Source organism: Mastacembelus armatus, chromosome 4, assembly GCF_900324485.2.
Source record: "Mastacembelus armatus chromosome 4, fMasArm1.2, whole genome shotgun sequence".
Taxonomy (NCBI): domain Eukaryota; kingdom Metazoa; phylum Chordata; class Actinopteri; order Synbranchiformes; family Mastacembelidae; genus Mastacembelus; species Mastacembelus armatus.
Window position 1 is genome coordinate 10,008,300 of NC_046636.1, and position 22,872 is coordinate 10,031,171.

Here is a 22,872-nt window from a genome sequence, read left to right on the forward strand (position 1 = left end):
GAGAGAGAGAGAGAGAGCAGGGGGCACCAGGAGGAGGGGTTACGATGGAAGGAGTTGCACTAATAAAAAAACTCTACCTTGGCAGTCATTTAGTCTCATATTTATAATCCAAATAAAACCATTGTCCGTTTAAAACAAGCGTGCGTGAACATCCTTTTACAAAGCAGTCTTCATTTCACTTATCCGCCCAATTAAGGCAGCATACCAGACGCTCTTCTCTTCCAGACACTTGATTTCAAACATTTTTGTGCCAAAAATAGAAAAACTCAATAGTCTCAATAACATTGCTGACTTGGTGCGCACATGCATTTTTCTCCAGGCCTCTCAAACCTTACATTAATTGTTTAATTACTAGCTAAATATTTTTCCCATGCTGCCTCTTTTTTTTTTTTTTTGCAGCGTATTTGCACAGAAATCAGTATTCTGCCTTTTCATTCTTTGGGAGTCCCAGCCCCATGTAGAGGCATGGACGCACAGCGCCCCCCTGCGGGTCGCTCCGTTTCGATATAAAGGAGAAAGGGAGGTTTTGGCTGTGATTAAAAACAAATTTCTCCCCACATGCATGACAGCAAAGCTCTCGATATTTCCGCTAAAAAGCTCAGGTGGATCCTCGTGGAAAGTTTTCTCCGAATCTAAAAAAGGCACCTCGTACATTTTGAGATTTTCTGTGAGTATATAATGTGACATTACCAAATACAACGCGTTTATATTGTAGACTTCGTTTCAGAAATATGTATGAAAACAATATAATTTAAAGTCTTCCATTCTGAAATATGTGCCGGTGAAAAATATTTCCACTAATTTCGATTTAAGGCATTGACGTTTTCTGATGAATGAAAAGTAATACAGTTGAGAAACTTCACGAGAATCGAAGCTTTTAGTAGAGAAGAACATCATACTGCTGTTGTTTAAATCCCTTGCTTGTAAATACACTGCGATATTTAACTTAATCTACAGAGCAACAGGCATCAGGCAGTTTTTTTTTTCTTACAGTACTACAGAGCAGCAATTTACTTTTCCTCTTCGCTGAATAAGTTGAAGAAGGGGCATGTGTCACGATCAGGCTTTTACAGCCGTTCTCCCCAGTCTCATTGCCTTTACGGCTGAGTTACTGTATCAGAAAGAGCTCCAGTCTATTCTCAAAACAGTTGTAAACAAAGTTAAGGAATGTACCAGGAGTTACGCCTTTCAGTCCAAACGGCAGTCATTAATATAAATGATATTTTATTCACAGGAAAAAAAAAAAAAAAAAAAAGTTTCCTTCGTGCACATGTTTCAGTTTTGGGGTGGGTCATTATAGTGATTGAAATCAAAGGAAATAGCCATTTGGTCGCTCATATAAAATCCTCTGAACTGATGAAGAATTAGAGGTGTGAGGGCAAAATCAAAGCCTAGTGTAACTCAATACACATTGTTCCTGATGCTTATGGGAAATTTCAATAATATTGATACTTTAATGATGAAGAATATTTTATTCATGTTCATTTTATTTATTTATTTTTTTTTACTTGGTACAAAATGTAATATATAACAGGGCTGGAGGTGACAGGCACAGTTGTACAGTGTGACAAACTGAACTTGTATAATCAGCATTAGGAGGCATACAGCAGAAATGCAGTACATTATTATGCTGAATACTGTGCCATCTGTTGTATTTGGATGTAAGAAAAAACTGGAGATCTGAGCATCTAATTAATAGATTCAATGTAAGGGATTTTGCCATGTTGCCAGATCACTTCGATTCACTTCAACACAGTTAGTTGCCTGCTTTTCAGGTGTATGAAGAAGGCTGGTAGGTATGTCACAGGGAGACTAGACCTGTAAAATGTGAAGTGAAGTCAAATTGGCTGGCATGTTAGTGTAAAGTTGAAAGGTGACTGGATGCCATTTCCTGAGATGTGCACATAGATGTAACCTTGTGGTGTGTTTTACGTCTGCCTGTATTATGTGTCAGCGTTGCCACTGTCACAGAGACAGCTGGTAATAAAACTTTTTAAGAGTTAACATTTTACCATTTGGCAAATTTATATAACTTAACTTGGAATATTACTTGTGATCAGAGAAACTGTTGCTATTTTCACCAGAAAAGTATTTTAAAACTCCCACTTTCATCTGTTCTAATTTACATTATTATGTTTTTTTTTTTTTTCAACATTTATCTCCAAGCTATGTGGGAGGGCAGAAATGTTCATTCTCAACAAGCGGCAATAATATTGGTAGTAATAATATTTTTATGGAGTGAAAAAAGACAATAACACTGTACATCAGTGCATTATGGTTTCCCAGATAATTTGTTTGTTTACTTAAATGAGAACGAAAAACTCAAACAGATTAAACTCATAATTTTTTTGTAATATTGTAACACAAATAAAACAGAAATTCTGCTTTTGGAATTGGCATTGACATGGTGTGTTTCCACTTTCAGTGTTGGACTCCATGGAATGAAATATTTAAAGCTGCTCTAGATCCTTTATTTAACTTTTTGTTTAGGGATTTGGAGTGACCACCTGGCTGATATCAGATAAAAAAGATATATGAAGAACAGATTAAACTCCTGAGGGTAAATTAAAAACTTTTTTTACAAGTTTTCCAGTTCTTTGTTCAAAGCAGCATTTCACTCTGTTTAAAACTTGGTTCTGTTTTCATTACACAATATAGTCTTCTACTAAAAAGTTTATAAAAATAAAATGATACTACGGGAACTAGTTATCCATACTGTTATTGTGAACAGAAATCTGATAGCAGGCCAACAAAATTCTAATTGAAAAGAAACATAATGGCAGAATAATTTCTGCTGTTGGTGTGCTCCCGTGAATGTTACTGCTGTTGTTTGGTTACAAAGCTCAGCATGTGGGATAACAGATTTTAGAAATCTTAGAAATATCATATCCACAGGATATGAGACAACTTTATTTTCTACAGTAAGTGACTGAGAAAATAAAAGTAGCAATTACACCACTCAGCTTTCTGCTTTTCACAATATAAAGATAAGATGGTAAATTGTATTTTTAAAATAAATTTTTTTTGTCAATGCTAAACATATCTTTCTTGCTTTTTTCATGTTTTCTGTGATGAATAATTTTGTCATTTGGGTTCGGATATATTAAAACATTTCTAATCTAGACACCGAGAAGCATTCAAAGATGCCTCAGACTTAGTCGAGATATTTTGGAGGGTTGAAGTCGCTGACAAAATTTGGCAGATTCCCATATGAATTCCTGTATACCTCACAATGACATAGTCTGCTTGAAAGGAAAATTGTTTTATAAGTGAAGCAATGTGGGTAAGGGGATCTGTGGTGGCTTCAAAGAAGACTGTTTCGTTTGTTGCCAAAACCACTGAAGCCCTAGCTCTCTCCTGCCTGGTCGCCATTACAGGGCAACCAGAAGCACAGAGTTCACTGCTATCACCTCTGCCCCCCCCCCCCCCCCCCACATGCTTCTGACTGCTTTACAAAACACTGTAAAAAAGATGTAAGAAAAATCAGCTATAAAAATAAAATAACTTTCAAATGTTATTTTGTATTTGGAGTTTTACAGATCCTGGTTTAGGGTCTGTTAAACCAGTCGGGGTCAAAAAACAAACATCTTGGTTCATGCTAAACAAAAGATTACTAGGGGTAGCTCTTACAGAATTCCTGAACCCCCAGCTGTTTGACAGTGCAATAAATAAGTGTGTCAAACCATAAATGTGGACTTGGTATAAACCAACACACCCTCTAGTGACACAAATGTACACATTAATAAATCACTAACTGTACTTTACAGCTATGGTTTGGTTTTTACAAATCTTATAGAGCAGGCTTATTTTCCTGCGTTTTGTAGTGTGGGTCATTTGGTTCTGGTTTGATGGTTGAGAGCTTTCCTGCCTATGAATGGCAGCAGTAAAACGGTATGAACAGCCCTGTTACAGTTATATAATTACTGTAACAGGGCTGTCAAGATTAGAGCTGAAAACACACACCGGCACACACAGATAACTTATTTCTGGAGCTGGTGAGTTGAGTTTTTTTTTTTCCCTGAAGGTTTACCATAACCATTATCCATAACCGAAACATACTGGAGACTAACCATTTCCATTACATTCAGCCTATAATATAATCTCAGTGAGGACAAGAAGGCATTTGGGTTATTCTGAATCCAACTTCTTAGAAACCAAATTTAAGACAGAAATTTTATCCGGCAAGAGTGCCTGATTTGGTTTGAAGTCCACAATTTGTTCCAAATGCGACCTGAGACAAATACATATAAACACATACTGTACACAGACACAGTGAAATAGTCCTCTAGGTGTTCCTGGGAAGCACCTGGCACACATTAGAAACTCAATAAGCAAAGTGGCAGACATTTTATTGCCATATGGAAATTTCTCAAGCTTACACCTACCGTGCCCTCACCAGACCCTTGCTAACCTCATCCATCCTTCCTCCCACTCATCTCGTGCCTGAATATTAGTGTCTCTCCTTTCTCTCTTAAAAGGCAACACACACAAGCACACACACATATACACAAACGCACAAAAACCTAAACTGAAGACTTTCTCTTCCTCCCTCACAGTCACATGCTCAGAGACAAACACGCACATTCAAGCCATCTAGCATGCATAAAACTCTTGCAGACTTAAAACACACACACAGATTCTGTATTACACCAGACCCAGTTTTTATGTCAGGGTCTGGTATAATAGCACCACTAATGGGATGTGAGTGTGAGAGGATCGCTTTACTCTGGCAATATTGAGGGACTGGTGAACTGTTGGTTATGGTAGAGTGTCTTTTGACGTGTGTGTGTGTATGCACACTAATACCGGTATGTGTGTGAGTGAGCAGGAAAGGAGTACTGGTAGTAATGGTGGAGGGGGAGATGGTGGTGGGTGGCTCTGGAGAATCTCACCAGGGCTCAAAGCTGGAATCCGGGGAGAAAGGAGGTGCATGTGTGTGAGTGTTGGAGAGAGGGGGGCTGTTCACAAGAGTTTTGCGGGGTGGAAGTCTAATCCTCCAGGCCTTCGTCAGTGACCGGGCACTTAACACTGCCGCACAAATGCAGCCCCAACCAAACCCCCTCTTAAGACCACCACCATTCACCCTCCTCTACACACACCAGCACAAACACACACACACCCAACACCACATCCACTGTCTTGCCTCCAGCTTCAGTCCTGCCGCTGTAAATCAGCACCTCCTTACCAACCCCCTACTCTCCTTTTCCCGTACCACCAACACCCCAACTTCTGCCACAACCAGCTACTGTCTGTCTCTGGTGAGTATCTATCACCTTTCAGCACGTTCTCTACCTAATTGAGAAATGATATACTTCACTGTCTCTGCTGACTGCAGATTTATGAGTCAACCTCCCACCATCCCGACCCCACTGCCTTTGTGTCGACAGAAACACAGACAGGCAGGCATTTGGGTAGACAGACAGTCATAGATAAACGCAGACATACACGTATGAGGCTCACTGTGTCATGCAAGCACACGCATACATAACTGACAAACAGCCTGAGGAGGAAAATTACATGTTGTGCAGACAAAAAAGTGAGAGAGCTAACCTTGCCCCTGTGACAGGATTACTTAGAGAACACATACACAAACAGGCAGCTGTTGGAAAGGGCACGCTACGTGGTGGGAGATTTGGGTATTGAGGTGGAAGTGGTGGAAAAGTGATCACATGTGCTTTGAGCTGTGGCAACTGAGGCTCACTCTACATGAGGCTTTCAATTGTAAATGAAGATTTTCAGCCCCAGTAAAAGGCTTACCCTAACCCCAACCAAGCTTTATGCTGCTTAACCTGGAATGAAATTACTTAATTTATTTAAACTCAACCACTGGTTGATATTTCAATGCAACTTAAAATTAACATGTCAACTTTGTCACACACTGTCACAATGGAGTAATTGTATCTTTAAACTATTTTTGGCCACGAGCGTAAGTCTGTGTTCATTTCAAATCCTTTTGAAGAACCACTCTCTTGCAAAATAACAGGTATGACTTCTCTGTCATAGCATAGACTCCTATTTCAAAACCTTTCCTGATGTTATTACACATCACTGTGAGTCATTAAATGTTGAGTAAGTATAAAAGGTGCTGCCTATCAGCAAAATCAAAGCTGTAGCTAGTAAAATCCAGATATTTTAAGCATGAAATGATGAAAATGTTGTAAAATGTGAGACCTATATAAAGTCTATCAATTTCTTTCCAAAATGGATATGGTCTTGTCTGCTCCTTGGCAACTATGACTCTATTTTCTGTATTACTGTATTAGATGTGGCCTAAGTGGTGGAGTAGGTACTATTTTGTACCATTGTAAATGCATGGCCTTCCCAGTGTATGACCTGCTCTGTCTCTGCTCGTGAGGAACGCCTGCCTGTTCATTCCAGATTTATATGCTGTCTCTTTGCATTCATGGCTGAGCTTGAAATATTTGGAGCTTCACTTGTGCCAACACAATTGCTTTAGATTCATAAATATTTTGGACGTTTCCATTGCAGCAGTGGATTACTTTTCACGATGGACTGAGTAAAGAACACTCAATTTACTTTAATAACTAAATGTTTTGAAGAAAATACAGCTGACAAATTCCCAGTGACGAGGGGGGGGGGGTAAGAAAAGCTTGCTCACACAGGATCCATTTGACGTCGGCTGAAATCACAGGTCCAGGATGAATAATCACTAGAGCTGGTCCAATAACAGAATGATTGATTGTCTCAGAGACCCGCACTGTCTGAGATAACATTGTTCAAAGTGTCTTAACACAATGTCAACACAGTTTCTCTCTCATGGGGCCCGTTCTGCCTCCATACCTAGAAACTCTTTGTTGACCCTTGACCTTTCTGCATGTCCAGCTGCAAAATGTAATCTTCCATACAGTCTGTGACCCTGAGGGGTGGCAACAGTAGCAAATGGTGGTAGATACACTCTACTGTAGGTTACTGGAGGTTAACATCCCTCACAAACAAGCCAGAAAATTACCTTATTAAACAGGGCTGGAGGAATTTGCTGCTATTTGAAAGCACATCAAAATCTGTAATAGTGTAATTACTGCTACAGTCAGATCCCATACAGAAGGCTTACACAAGGCCACTGGCTGAAGGAAGGGTCAATACCTTTGTTGTCTACTTTTTTGAGCATCAAATCACAGCAAATCATCCCTGTCTACAGTAGTTACTGCCAATAAGGCGAAAAAAGCTTTTCTTCCCCCTCAGCGTCCACCTCAACACCAGCTCCCCCAGAGGTGGTTAGTCATGACAAAGTTTCTAACCACAAAAGCACATGGTTTCAGTTTAGGCCTCACAACCAGTCAATATGGCTTTCTTCCGGTCGCTTTCTCTCTCTCTCTCTCTCTCTCTCTCTCTCTCTCTCTCTCTCTCTCTCTCTCTCTCTCTCTGCATGATCACACCACTTGTATATGACATACCCTGACCCAAAAGCTGTGTAATGGGAAGCAGAGCACTTTAACCACCACCACAAATCTGGGCACCCAATGGGAAATGTCAGCCACATCCCTGGGTAAATGCTTGTAATATTTCTAATGACTCTGCTTTTAGGACAAAGAGGGTTCTACTGAATGATCTTATGATTCAAAGCGTCTAAATCAAATTATTTTGCAGAGGTGGCAGTGCAGTGCTATAGGAAGTAAGTTGATCAGCTGGTTCGCTGGTCAAAACCTGTGGGGCATGTGGTGAGAGAGCACAAACACCTGGCAAGATGGCACAGGACTATAGTCATTCAGTGTGAGTTTCTTTATGTGTAAGCCAAGCCCTTATTACCTCAGTCTGTGACTGAGGTGGTCTGTGTATGTGTACGTGCGTGCTAACTTCTTATTACCTAGGGTATGCGTAATGTAACCAAAGTACTTATTACCCTGGCATAGCATTGCATTTGCATGCGTGTGTGTGCATGTATTTGTCCCTATTAGTGTCTTCCTCCGTACCAGATGATACTCCCTGAGCATTAGTTAGCATGTTAAGCAACAATGCACAGTGGGACCCTGCCAGGGTTGCCAGACATATTCAGGGAAAGCAACAGGCGTGATACTCACTCAGACATAAGAAAATAGATTTTTAATCCATTTGATTGTTTATGTTAAATCTTTAAATGTCCACATTATGAGGTCTCTGTCTCAAGGCAATGAAGTTGAGGTGAAAATTTCATTCTGCTCCATTGTATCAAAGTGGACGGAGAAATTGTAAACATGGATTTATCAGTCTACACAATAAAAGAAACTTACAAATGGCTAGATACAAAAAGGAAGAGCTGGCAGGACTGACTGAAAAGACTTTCTTGACCTTTTTTTCATCTATAAACCACCTCAACATAAAACTATTCTAAAGCTCTGCTTAAAACAATGCACCCATCTTTTATGGATATTCCGGTGCAGTGCAGTTACATGTTCATGTGACAGAATTTACTGGATAGTTTCTGTTTTTGTGTAAACATCGCCTTCGTGAGTACCCTAACCCATAAATGTCTAGCCACAGACGAAACGAATACTCAGAGTCACCCTGCAGTTTTACATTTGTCTCGGCATCCACTAGACTTGAAGCAGGCAAAGCAGGGCAACAATATTGTTTTACCTCAGGGCTCTGACTTGTCCATGCACTTACACATGATTACATCATCAGTATTCAGGACAATGAGTAAAACTACTGCTGCTAGGCTGCAAATCATATCTCACCTATTTATGAGTCATAAGAAGTTATGCTGCTATAAATACAGGTAGATTGTTTCACACATAATCATCCAGACTCCATAAGACGTGCAGACCGAATGCAGATGACTTTAAGCAAATGTGTTGTTGTAAATGTTACTTTCAACTTAAATTCAGGACTTTCAAACCTTACAAAATGTAGACCTAATGCTTTCAGAGCACGAGAGCATTTTTAAACAATTGTGAATATTAATTTATCTGAAGTTTAGAATGTAATTTTCTATTCTTTTGAGTTAGAGATGTTAAGTGTATGTTTCCTATCTTGGCAATTCTGCTTTTAATAACTTTACCATGTCGAGTCTAGTGAGGCTAAATGTTTCACAAAATTAAAGCTAAATGATGAATGTGCTCTTGAGAGTGTGGGTTTAAATATGAGGCTTGGAATGTTTTCGGATATAACACTCACGTTCTTTACTCATGCATGCTGTGACAACCAACTGGCAGACAAAGTAAAAAGCAAGAAGCCTATGGCAGAGAAGGTAATTTAGCAAAGCGGTTATGTAATTCAAGAACTTGCACCCATACACAGACAAGCCTGCACAGTATACACAGAGCAGTAGGGATGAATGCATGCAGTTGTGCAGCTGCACACAGACACAAACTCATGACTGTACCCATTTGACAGACAGCAACACGCAGGAGGTGGCCAAGTTCAACCACTTTCACATTCCAAGTGGCATTTACATGACACACAGGTTGACATTAACCCAAGCAAGTACACTTTTTTTTCATGTGATAGTATGATTTTCTAAGCAAACATTAGAGCAGCTTTGGAAGATGTTTGGATTTAATATCACAGTGGTATTTAGTTACTAATTTTACAAAATAATGCATACAGCAAAAAAGGGAAACATATCTTAATTGTTTAGCTGTTATATTGAAATGTGTGCAGTCCCTAATACAAAATATATATAATTTTACAATGTTCCCTAAGTGTGCATGTTTGCTTACATACATGTAGAAACAGAACTTATGAAAGTGCTTGTCTTTTTCCCCTCTTAAGCAGCCCCACCCATCTTTATGGTCCAGCTATACATGCACAAGGAAAGAGTTGCACGACCAGGACCTTCCCACACCAACCCATAACCACCAGTCATCCTGCCTCAAACAGACAATACAAAACGCTGTGCCAAGAAGCACTCACTCAGAAACAGTGTCTCGGTGATTTGTTATGAGCAGGTGCTGTGAAGAAAATTGACAGGCAATGTATTATAAAGACAGAGTGAATTTACTGCGGTAAATTGATAGTCGACATAATGAAACAATAAAAATGTCTGCAGTGCCAGAGAGGACAAGGTGCTCTATGGTTGCATATGGGCGTGCATATGTTTGCGCATGCATGTGGTCTGTGTGTGTATCAGGAGAGATTCATTCCCTGCTATTCACCAAACCCCCACATTAATACTCTAAGTCATGCCCCAACGTTTTCTTAACTGATAAGGAAGTACTTGAGTTGTTTGAAAACAGTGTGTCAACAATGCGAGAGGACAATGGAGCTATTGAAAAGCCAGAGAGAATGAGAACTAGATCATAAGAGGGAAAGAGAAACAGTGAGAAGAGCAAGAGAATGTCTTTAAAAGGTGTGTGTGTGTGTGTGCATGTGCGGTCATGTGTTGAGTGGAGACAGGGTGCTATTCAAACAGAAACATTTTTACCAGAGTGGCACATTTTCAGCGTTGTTGCATTATTTCATGCTGAAAGTCATCATAGGGTGTTTAGTGACTTTGCCCAGTGCTTTCTATAGCCCTTTACCCCTCCCACAACATTCACCACACACACACACACACAGGGTTGTCACCCATGGCGATGTGATCTCTGTATGGACGCTGCTGAGCAGCTCAAGGGGGCATCTGGTCTTTTTCTCTCAGTTGCTAAAATGTAAACACCCCAGTGCCTGGATTTGCCAAATGAGCACCTGGTATTTGAAAGTGGCCTCCTGGCTGTGACTTTTTATTTCTAGTTGGGGTGGGAGACAAGGCTGTTCTGCATTATGTAGACATACACACAAGCATGCTTGTACGCATACTCACTGTTGTTCACCACAAGCATACAGACAGGCTAAAAGCACCCCACACACGTGTATACACACACACACACACACACACACACGTACACACACTGAAATGACCACTAAAACTAAAGGAAAAACTTAGATACATGCACACTGTGAACTGACAAACACACACATGTACCATACACTCCGTCATTCTTTCACCTGGCCTTATGTTTAGTCTATATGCAGTGTAATGGTATATGGAAGGATTACTGCAATCCTCTGAGGTGCTGCAATACAGTGGTGTGGTGTGTGTCAAGACTGTCTCTCCTCATCCCTGTGGGCTGCTGCGACTTGTCATCTGAACAGTTAGCCACACAGAGCTAATCCAGATCCCAAACCTTCACACAGTTAATCTGGGAATAAAATGGGGTCATTGCACAGAATAGCCATTGGAAAAAAATACAAATACAAAACCCCCAAATTTCCACTAAGTTTCATATTTGCAACAAAAAATAGTTCTCTGTTACACAGAATATGTAGTACTCAAGCATTCATGAAAGTGGGAAAGAACACACACAGAATCTGAGTTAAAAGAAAGTTTTTGGGGTCTTTTTGGAAAATTTACAATATGCTAAATTGTTTAGTCTAGCAAGGAAGGACAGATAAAATGTGTGCAGATGCTTTATAATTTTCTGGGGAACTCCTGCATTTGCCTACAGCATAAAGGATGATGTGCTGTTTTGTGGTGTAGTTGCTCATTGTGTTGTTTATGGTGACAGTTGCCAGGGCAACTCTTGGCCAGATTTTATTTTGAAATGGATAGCATGTTAGAAAAAAATTCTTCTTGATCTTTTTACCAAAACCAAATGAAAAAAAGACCATAGCAAGAATGAGAGAGAATGACCATAAGCACTATACGAAAGTAAGTGAAAAGACATTTTGCACACCCACAATGCTTCACAAAATGCAATCATTCTTAGGACAAAATTGCAGCCTGTCACAAAAACTAGATCTACAGACATCTCCATTTGGCCTGGGGAGCCTTTTACTCTTCCCCCCCTGACCTCTTCCTAAAATGGAAACTTGTCTTGTTGCTGTTGTTGATATGATTTGTGCTGTGTTGTTTTTGGGGCTGATTCACATTCATGTGATAACAGAATATGTCATGCCACTGCATGTTTCAACATTGACAATGTAAGGCCAACACTGTCTGTCTGTCATCGGCGCATGCTGACACATCCTGGCTTACACCCACTCAAACCCGAATTAGGCATCATGAGTAGAAAGTAAGGTGTCTTCTTTAGGATTCCCAAACACATTCCATAAGGCTTAATCAGGAGAATCATCAATGGAAGATGACTGAGGACACTGAGTTGTGTGTGTTATTAAGTATGTGTGTATGCATATGTTGTGATAGTGGTTTGTGTTTACTTGACTGGATAAATGAGACCAGAATTTGGGCTTGAGTGAGGCTGTTTTGTGGGACAAGTGTTTGGTGTGTGAGATCATAAATCAAAGTATGTTTTAAGTACATGTATGTGTGTGTGTGTGTGTGTGTGTGTGTGTGTGTGTGTGTGTGTGTGTGTATTCTTGTGTTTAAGTCTGAATGTACTATATTCCTACACATCTCAGTGAACAAATCAGGCATGTTTCTGTCTTCATGCTTTCAGGAAAATGTTCACAAGGGACTGTGATACCCTCTTTTACCCACTACAGCACAAAAGTGGTGTTATGTCTTTGTAGCAAATCCCTGTTTTCTCAACTGACTGCATCCACTGGGGAAACAGAACACATCTACAGAGAAGCTTGAGAAACCGACAAAACAGACTACAAACAGTGAGCACAGGCAGAGAAATGCTGAAACTCTCTCTGTTTTATTTTTTATCTCTTTTCCTCTGTCTCCATCCAGTGCTATCTGTCATTGTTTGTCATTTTGTCTTGGACATTTTTTGCTGCTCTGTGTGAATTTTCAGAAGTTTCCCATGTGTGCTGATGGAAAAAAAGAAAGATCCTGGTAACATTTCATGTAGACTCTCCAAGGTTGCAGGACCTTGAGTTTTTCTCCCTCTCTAACAGCGGCCCACCTTTGTCTTTGACTATCTCACTTTTTCTTCCTCTCCTTCTCCTTTTGCCCTTCCTTTTCTTCTTTTTCATCAAAACTTCAGAAAAATGGGAGCTTTGTGGTCTCCTCCTATGCGCTGGGGGCAAAGGTGCTCTAGATTAAAAAGAACCTCGCAAATTGAATTCACACTTGATGAAACAAACAGATTTGCATGTGTCTATCCGCCTGAGACGGGGTGGCCAGCTCCAGGCAAAGAAGTGTCCCACCTCTGAACAGTGTAATGCGCTCAACTAATTAATGGGCTGTTATTGGAGAAATGTGTCACAGAGTTTGAGGTGAGGCGGTGTAGAGCAGTGCGACCCCAGTCCAATAAAGGTCGAGGTCCTTGCTAATAGGATGGAACCGGGTTGCTGCTTAACCTAATGAAAGTTTTCCACCTAACTTTGGCAAGCAGCACTTCCAAGAGCTGTCTATGTTAAGCTGTGCAGCTACGATTCACTTCTGACAAGGTAAAGACTGATTGTGACCCTGCTGGTCTCTCTTGTCAAAAGGCTTACCTTCCCATTTCTTTGTATTAAGGTGGCGATATGTAATGTATTTGGGCTACTTTGAAGCCATATTACAATGACAGCTGTGTATTCAGGTTGACAGCTATTATCCCCGTCCTTTTTTCATCAAGGGGTATGTTTTCCTCACATTACATCAACAAAGGAATTACAGTGACATGCGGAGGCAATAAGTGTGTTTGAAATCTTTCGCACTCCTGAGTCCATTTATGTGATGCATTTTCTTCATTTCTTGCTCTTACATCCCAAATGGCGGTGTTATTTTATGACAGCTATTGTTTTAGTTGCTCAGGCCACACACCACTACAGCAAGGCCTCCTCACTTTGAGTTTCACTGGCCTTTATGGCAGCCTTCCTGCTGGTTGCCAACATAGGACAGTGGGGCGATTGGTTGGGCATCGGCGACCACAGATAAGCTGTCCTCTCTTCCTGGGCATGATGGCAAGACTCATGGAACCAGTGCGGGCAGACAGGCTGACGCATTTCATCCCCCTCTCTGTCTCTTCAGCTATTTAGCAGACAGAAGTCCTACCCAAGCAGGAATTTCACACCCTATTGACAATGCGGCTTCTGTCAGCTGCTGCTCCGGCACCCATTAACAGGAGCTCATCCTTCCTTCCGTCTCTTCCTTGTTTCACTCTCTGTCTTTCCCGGGCTTCTTTTAATCCTTCAAGGGGGTTCTGCATTGTATGTTGTTAAAAGAAAAGGCAGGATCCAGACTTTAAAATCAAGGATGGATGGATGGTTAGGGATGTGTGGCTAGGGTGTGACTTTGTTTTTAAGGTGCTTTGTTGGTTCAGCTGGGGGAGGAGGTTGTTAACATTCAGAGTGTTGAAAACAGACAAAATGACAAGTCGTGTGACCTTAAGAAAAAGAATTGAACTTTTGTAGTTCTCAACTGTAGACTTTAGGATGGTGGATCTGTGACTAATGTCCTGGAAAACATTTGTACAGCTTGTTTATCAACCACTTGTGAAAGGAGTTTTTAACACTGACTTTCCAATCCAGGTGAAGGCTGTAATTCACAGCCAACCACTATACCATGAAAGTGTTAACTATTCAGCTTTGCCTTCCTCCTTAAATGAGTGTTCTGGTTTCTAAAATTGCCTGAAATGTATCAACAAGGAGTCATTTGTCAAGAAGAAATGTTAATAATGTCAAACATTTAGTTAGTTCACACATATTTTCCATTTTCTAGACCAGGTTTTTAAAAATATCCAGTCAGAATCACTCAAAGTCAACCAGAATGCATAACATCTTCAGAAAGGCAATGCAAAGAGAGATACTACATGTACAGCCGGCGGTGCAAATAAGTAATTGCAAATAAGTAATTGAAGAAAATTATAAAATTAGTGAGGTAGGTACTATAATCAGACTAATAACTCTAACATCATGAGTCCACTGAGGCGGGGGACTCCTCGGGAACACCTCGGCCCCGCACCCCTCCCCGGAAGAGCTGGAGGAAGTGGATGGGTGGATGGCTCATGAGTCCAGTATCAGCTCTTGGACATGGTCATACAACAACCCTAATGTACTTGCAAAAACTTACTAAACCTTTAGAGCAAACACATCTCTGCATTAAAGTAACAAGGCACTGCACTCATGGGTTGGTGTTGTTTCAGATAAAAATCCCAGTGTTTTATCCAACATTTTTGCCATTGTGTAGTAGTGCAGAATGACACAGGCATGAGTCACCCTGAAACGAAGCAGGAGACCCTTTTACACTGCTCATTCAAGGTGATGGTTTCCACCAGTTTTCCACAGCACCATTCTGTAAAAATGCTACATTACCAGCCTGGGAGGTCCCATTTTGGCCCTTCAAAATGCTGCCATGCGCAGCAGAAGTTCTTGCTAACTCAAGTCCACCCCACCTCCCCTATCAGTGAGACTGAATTCGGCGTTGTACAGTATATGCCATTATACTACTCTATCCATACTAGAAGCTAGAGTGCTAAATGCAGGTTGCAATGGAGGAGATGGCGCTCATAGCAATCTTGACAGTGAAATACAAAGACATGAACTGTGGCTGCAGTTACAGTAAAATAACAGCTAATGTTTCAGAAAGAGGTGATTTAAGTTGACTAAGTATTGCCAAAAACACATCTGATTTTTGTCTACAGAGGATAATAAACAGAAGGCAGTTACATGTATTTGTTGCAATGTAAAACATGCCAAACCCAAATAATCCCACATACATGATTGTTATTCCAAAGGTGCATAACTTGGATTCCCCTCACTAAGACTGTCATAAAATGTCTCTCATTGCAAATAAGTGCTCCTTCCTGAAAGGGAAAGGTCACATCCTCTCTTGCGATAAGACACGTGCTGCAGTAAAAGAGGTGCGCTGCTTTCTCCTCCCTGTGAGTTTATGTGTTGGTGTAAACACCAAGACTGGGGAGATTAAAGTTACTACACGTGTTTATTTTAATTTCACCTAGAAATTCATGGTATGCAGCATGATTGATAGACATGTCAAGGTAAGCTTAATTCAAGTTATGGTTCTTTTTTGGTTCATGATGGAAATATTACAAAGTTTCCAACAGCAAAGCCCAAGTGTAGAAATATTATGGCTTGTCCAGAATACACAGAGAACATTCCTTTACTGCACCGCCTTCTATACTGTCAACATATGGGTCATGACAGAAATATAGCGGAGAGTAGTGCTATAATATATAATTAACTTATTTGAGTTTTATAATAGTACACAATATAAGCTAACCCCTTTACCATGAGTCCATAGTTAATTATAACCTATAGTATAGATATTTTATATAAGCTCAAGAGAATCTGCACTCTAAAGGTTCTATAATTTAATTATAGAAATAGTCAGAAAGCAACATTTGTTTGATTTTTTGTGGTTTCTTTGGGTTTGAAATAGCACGTATTGCTTTATTCTAGTACCCAATGTCTTATTTTGGGACAAAACACAATTTCAAATACATAAGTTACAGGTTAAAAATATGCAAAAGAAAGGTCTTGTATCACAGTGTGTTCAGTTGGTAGTATCCTCTGCTTGCACCATTGCTTGAGAAACAGTTAAACCAAAACACTCATATGGTATGCTACTTGAAGCTTGACTAAAACCATATTGCCATGGAAACAGAATTTTTTTTTGGTCTCATAGAGGCATTTTTTGCCTTTTCAGGAAAGAGAGTTTGAATGAACATAACGGCAAGCTCATCTCTGTCGCTCACCACTCATATGAGGCCTAAGAGCAAGAGTTCTAGTAGAGGTGCATTAAGTTTAGCTTAAACATGATTACAGATGGGGTCGGGAATGGCAGAAGCAACTAAATGAGATGGAATGAAATTGATGGAGGGGGGAAGAGTTAATTAGCTTAATAAGATTGGGGAGAAGGGGAATGGTCCAAGGAAAGGAGGTGAGGAGCAGGGGGTAACAGTGTTTTGGAGTGGGTAGCTGTGCTTTTGGGTGTCTCCGAAACATGCCAGAGGTACAACAGAGGTTCTAATCTGGCAAATTGAAAGGTGCTCAAAGGGAGGGGTGTGGAGAGGGTACGGGAGTGGCAGGTGGGCTTCCATCCCTGGAATGAGAAAAACAAATTAAATTTTTGTAGCCTCAGAATAGTTCCCCATTCCACCCTACCCTCGTTTTCTTGATTGAATTTGTGCCTAGCACACAGGCCTGTGTGTAATTTTATGAGTGAGAAAGGGCTGCAAAGGCAAAATGATGGCAGACATTTTGTAGGGTGTGTTGGTCTTAGTTACGTTATTTAAACAAGACTGTGGTCTATGTTTATCCTTGTTAATTAAATATGAAGTTGTGATGTGATATGCAGAGACAAGTGTTACAGTGGGATGACTTCTTGATGCTACAACGACATGATCAAATTCTTAGAACTCCTCTATGCCGCTCATGCTGGTCCTGCTGGTAGATTTGTTTATACTTGGCAAAGTGTTAAATATCTGTTTATACATAAAAGTTTGACATCTGCTACTTTAACATGCAAGTGCATGGACGTGAATACATTCGTATGTGAGGGTAGTTTAATGGCGTCAGTTCATTTGACGTGGGGATGTATGGAATGTAGCAAACAGGTCATGCAGACACAGGATGCACATGCAAATAAACGTGGAAATGAACAAAATAGAGCTTGTATGCATCGCAAATTAGAAGTACTATGATGACAAACAACAATATTGTAGCACTTTTGAAAACTTTTACAACGCTGAAATAGTTAAGAACTACACAAACATCACCCATGACAATTTACAATAGCCTTTTTTGTCCCTGTGGCTTTGATTCAATAAATGCAATTCATCCAAGAAAAGCTCCAGTAGTCACAGCATCCACTCTCTGCCTTTTAGCAACAATCAATACATATCAAGCTACTCAAACTCTCATCAATTAAGATGGCATGTAATTTCTTGTTTAAAGGTCAGATCAGCTCTTTTATGAAGCACCTGTTTGATAAAATCACTATTCCCCCAGAGGAGGTGTCTGCTCTGCCAAATCTGACAGCTTTAGAAAACAAAGGCTGCTTCATCTTTTCCTGTGGCCAGTGTCAGATCTGATATACAATTATCTGCCTGTTATCAAAATTACACATATTTTGTTCTCTGCCTCATTGGTAAAGAAAAGAAGGGGGTGAATGACAAATTGAATTCACAGGCTTAATTGCAGGGTCTTTGATGGATGAGGGTCTATTTAAATAGGCATATAATGAATGACAAAGAATATAGGACAGTTGTTGCAAATTAGTGTTTGTGATTCACTATAGGACAACCTAGCGCTGTACTCTGAAGAAAGTTTTGATTGGGGTGATCTTTTTGTCAGTTTCATCACCAGGGTGAGATGAGGTGATGTTTCTGCTGCAATTATATAACATCTGAACCTAACTGATCTTAAAGGTCCCAATAGCAGGAACAAGGCTCAGAGAACATGAAGATCTAAAAGTACAGTGGAGTTTGCAGCAGACAGGCTCAGAATAGCTCTTTGCCTTTTGTGATATATATATTGTTGTACCAAAAGTCATGTCTGACTAGCGTGTCACCTTTCCTCCTGAAACTACACTAGGAGATTAGACTTAGCAAGACTTCACATCATCAACATACTGTACTTTTTTCATCTCAATTATGAAAAAAGCATAACAAAGAATCTGTATAAATCAAGTGACGTGACATTTTGGAGTTACAGTTTCAACTTTGAGAACTCTTTATCTGAAGGTAAGTGCTTTCAAACCAAACAGTTCTAGGGTATCAGTTTTATGAACTACCCCCCGAGGAACGGTCCAGACAACCACAGACATTAATGGCCTTTTTTTCTGTTTGCATTCACACCAGCAGTAGGAACTGAAGTAATGTAAGCTGGCTGATGGTTGGTATAATGACGTCACTTCTGCACAACAACACTAGTGAAAATTTTCATGTTTCACTTGGATCCATCAAGATCACCCTAATTTCTCCCTCATGTAGGCAGCCCAGACTTTTGCATCGGTCTGTCTGTTTTTTTTCCACATCGAACATTGTTGCTGTTATAGTTCTGTTCCTGCGGTGTGGAAGCACAAAAATGTGAATTTCCTCCAATAGTTCTAAGAACTGTACTACATCCAGCACTCTACATAATCATATAACCAGTAGGCAAATAATAGAATGTCACAGCAAAATCCCATCTCTAAACTCGTAAAGTCTTCTACAACATTACATTACAATATTTTACACAAGATAAAATATTTTTAGGTCAGAGACATGTCTGATGAGAATGTGGTTTGTCTAACTGGATTACGATATCATCTATCATTGACTAAGTGGAGTTGCCAGTGGCTACTGTTAAAACAAGGAATGTGGAGGCCATGCCAAATCCTTATAGGAGACATCAGCAGTTTAGTGCCTTTTTAAGAACTTGTTCATATTAGCTTAAGTCACTTTATCTGTCTCTCATTCTCTTTCCTCATCTCTTTCCAGTGACTCCTTCAATATGGTGCCCTAGAAAAATGCAAATAAATAATACATTACATGATTAAATTACAATTTCCATTGTAAATACACTGTTGTAAATGTGGAAAGTAACCTGCTGGCAAAGAATTAAAAGGGGTCATTTCATTATGTAAAGAAGTGTTCCCAGGATTCAAGAAAAGAAGTTGGCAATGACCTGTTATTGGAAGGGCAGACCCGGCTCATTATAGTCTGTGTATTAGAGAACTCACATGTTGAAGGAGCCATTTTGGACGAGCCTCTCTACATTTCCTTTAAACATCAGTTGAAGGTTGACATTGCAAGACATGTTATCACTGGGTTTGATCGCTCACTAATATGTTTTTATTGTAACCATCCTTTGGCCCAGATCCCCGTTTTATTCTAGCCCTCTCATCAGCAGCATTTTCTTTTTTCTGTAATGCAGGCTGCCTGCATCCCAGCATATGGTCCAGGTTTCCACTGGCACTGGAATGTCTTACTGCCATACCATGATGAAAAATAAACAGCATTCACTCCCATTATGTGGTTGTCAATGAATGCACATCCATCCCATTAAACAGAACACAGACAATAAGACTGAGTATCAATCAGATGGAGCGATGCCGACTGGGTAGGGGAACTGGAGGAAACTGAATTGAAAATTCTCCAATTGAAATTCCAACTTTGGATTTAAATGTCTGAGTGGAGGCTCAATGTGGATTTGTCATTGAAATGCAAACCATTTTGCTTGCAGGGCTGTATACTAAGGGATGAAAATTAACATAAATTTTGATTTTCAGCACATAAAACCGACACTTTTCAGCCAACATGCCAGGATTGGAAATGCATTTATTCAACATGCAGTCATTCATTATTCATGTTTATATGTGTGCACCTCATAATTGCTTTATTCAGAGTCAGGTCTTATTTGGGCACAAGGCCTTTTGATGGCTTACAGATTAACTCCTTGAAATTTGGCCACTTTAGATGTAATGAGTGTCTAATGGACACCTGCACTGAGTCTGCTGGGGGAGACCAGCCATCCAAAAACAGCTTGGCCACTATTGCTTTGAAAATGAGTCACACAGGACATCCTGGTGGCCAAGTGGCTCACACTTCCTGCCTCATCTGTCACCTCAGGGTTTAGGACCTATTACACCAGTCTGGTACGCAGCACAAAGCTGTCAGGTATTGTAAAACCACAAACCTCTAACCATTTGGGCCTATTTGTCTCTACATGACCAGACATCGCATTGACTGTACACCTAAAGTCTCTGCAAGTGACAAAAGGTGAGATATTTCTTTACAGGAAGGCTGTCATCTTTCCTTTAACCACACCGTCAAAAATGACCTGGTACACATGTAATTAAAGAGAAAAATTGACCCAACCTTGAGTAGGGCACAGAATTATTCCACTCAATCCCCCTGTGTTCTTTTATTCACCCTTTTTTCTGAATGACTACATTCCTTTAGTATGATGAATGTGAATGCAACAGCCCAGTAATTTCATTTTCCAGCTATGACCCTTTTATTATTTCTTAGGGCTTAAAGAAATGCTGCTAATTTTTTTTTTTTCAAATAAAACCACTTTAAAGCCACACCAGACCACAGAGCTACTGAGACTAAAAACAAACAGTTGAGTTGATACAGAGTGAATGAATTTCATACTTGACAAAATTCAGACCCAACATTCATATGGAGGAGATAAAAACATCATGCTTATTAAGCTCCCATTTACGTTCACTTTGCATTTCAAAGGCACAACCTCCCCAACTTGTCACACCCTAGTTAAGAGTTTAATCCTGACATGGATGAAGCACACGGCCCTCCTTTGTGAGTTGACACCTAAACATCCAAAGCCCTGGACGGTAGGGAAGTGATGAAATCAGCAGGAGGGGAAGGGGGAAGTGTGCTAGGATAGGGAGATGATCTGAGGACTACTTTATCTGCCAGAAGTCACACCAAGTGATTGGCATCAAGGAGTCAAGGATTGAGTGGGTGTCTTGGTGGATTTATAAAGGAATAAAGTAAAGCATCCTATACTGCTGGAAGCCAGGAGGAGAGAGAAGAGTATATGTGAGCATGTGTGTGTGTGTGGGGGTTTGTCTTCAGTAAAAGGTGGCAGTTACAACCAATCTGATCCCACTATGATTTACCTCAATGCATTTTTCATAAACTAACCTCATTATTATCAATCCATCACCACCAGCCCCTGGGATTCTAAAAGTGAGAGCTTCCCTTTTATCCGAAGCACGATAAATGTTAACCACTGATAAAGTATGAGATGCATCTGTAATAAGATACACTTATAAGATGCACTGTACCTGGGGCAAAACAAGTGGCTCTTATCATTTTATCTTACAGCAATGATGTTACTCTGTATCACCATAAAAAGAAAAGCTTTAATGTACCTTACAGGTATGGAAATACTGCTTGCTTGTTTTTCCCCGATGATGTTTAAAGGCCAGTTCATGGTAACCTCATCTGTGAGGTCATATGGATCTGTGTAATCTAAGTTTTAAAAACCTTCTGACTACAATATGCAAGTTCAACTCAACTAAGAACCAGCATGAGAATCAAAAGCAATGCATCTCTCCATGTCACAATAAGTCAACATTTAAGTTTAGAAAGAGCCACAGGAAAGTATGTGGAGTTCTTACAGAGCATACAGCATACTTCAGGTAGAGTCAAACTATAATCAGAATTCATCAGACCTTTCCAAATTCATATTATTCTGAATGTCTACAAAGTATCTCTGAAGAATAAATAGAAATGCAAAGATATTATTATTTTAATAGGAGACAAGAAAATCAAACTCTGTGGTGCAGTTTGTGAAGAAAGAAAGGAGGGAGTGTATTGTGTGTATTGAATAGAAGTGCCTTTTCTTTGAATTTGCATACATATATGTATATCTTCATGTATCTGAGAATGTGTGCATGCATGAACGCAGGCTTTGTGTGTGCAATTATATGAAACAGGGGAAGTGCTGATACACAAAAACAGGAGATTGAGAAGTTGATCAAAGAAGAAAAAGGGAAGAAATTCATGTATGCATATTGACACACTTGCGAGAGCCCTTGTGTGATATGTGCTTGCATGTGCCAGTGGTTGTCTTTGAAGTCAGAAGAAATGAGACTTTTATCTCCATGCCTATGCTTTATTCAGCAGGACACACATCCACAGGCCTAAACAGATCCGTAATGAACTGTGACTACACTCTTTCGGGCAGAGACAGGGAGACGTTTTACTTATTAATTTATTTTGAAAAGCACACAGCAAAGCACAAACGTGCATTAGTTATGGACAAACATAACAGTTTTTCCATTAACATGCTGTTGCCGCTATCTGGAAGTGGACTTGATCTTTTAACCTCTGCCCTTTAACCTCTGCTGGTCACATGGTAAGCTAAGCTGTGACCCCTAATGGCTTTGTTGGTTAAAGGGGAGGCAGCTGTGTTGGGGAGATCAGGCAGAACTACTGCCAATACTGACAATCCCTTAACACTTGGAGCTGCTGGGAAAAGCAAAGCGTGCTTAATGACTGCTCCTGCAGAAATTTACCGCAGCTTTAACATCCCTGTCTCCCTGTCTCTGTGAATGTCCATGAAGTAAAATGCATGTCTGAAAGT

At 40.1% G+C, this 22,872-nt stretch overlaps 1 protein-coding gene across 1 annotated transcript in view; it reads right to left on the minus strand.

The window, feature by feature from the left end:
- ephb3b (eph receptor B3b) overlaps positions 1-22,872 on the minus strand; it is a 232,883-nt gene that overhangs the window by 55,956 nt on the left and 154,055 nt on the right. The window lies entirely within an intron of this gene.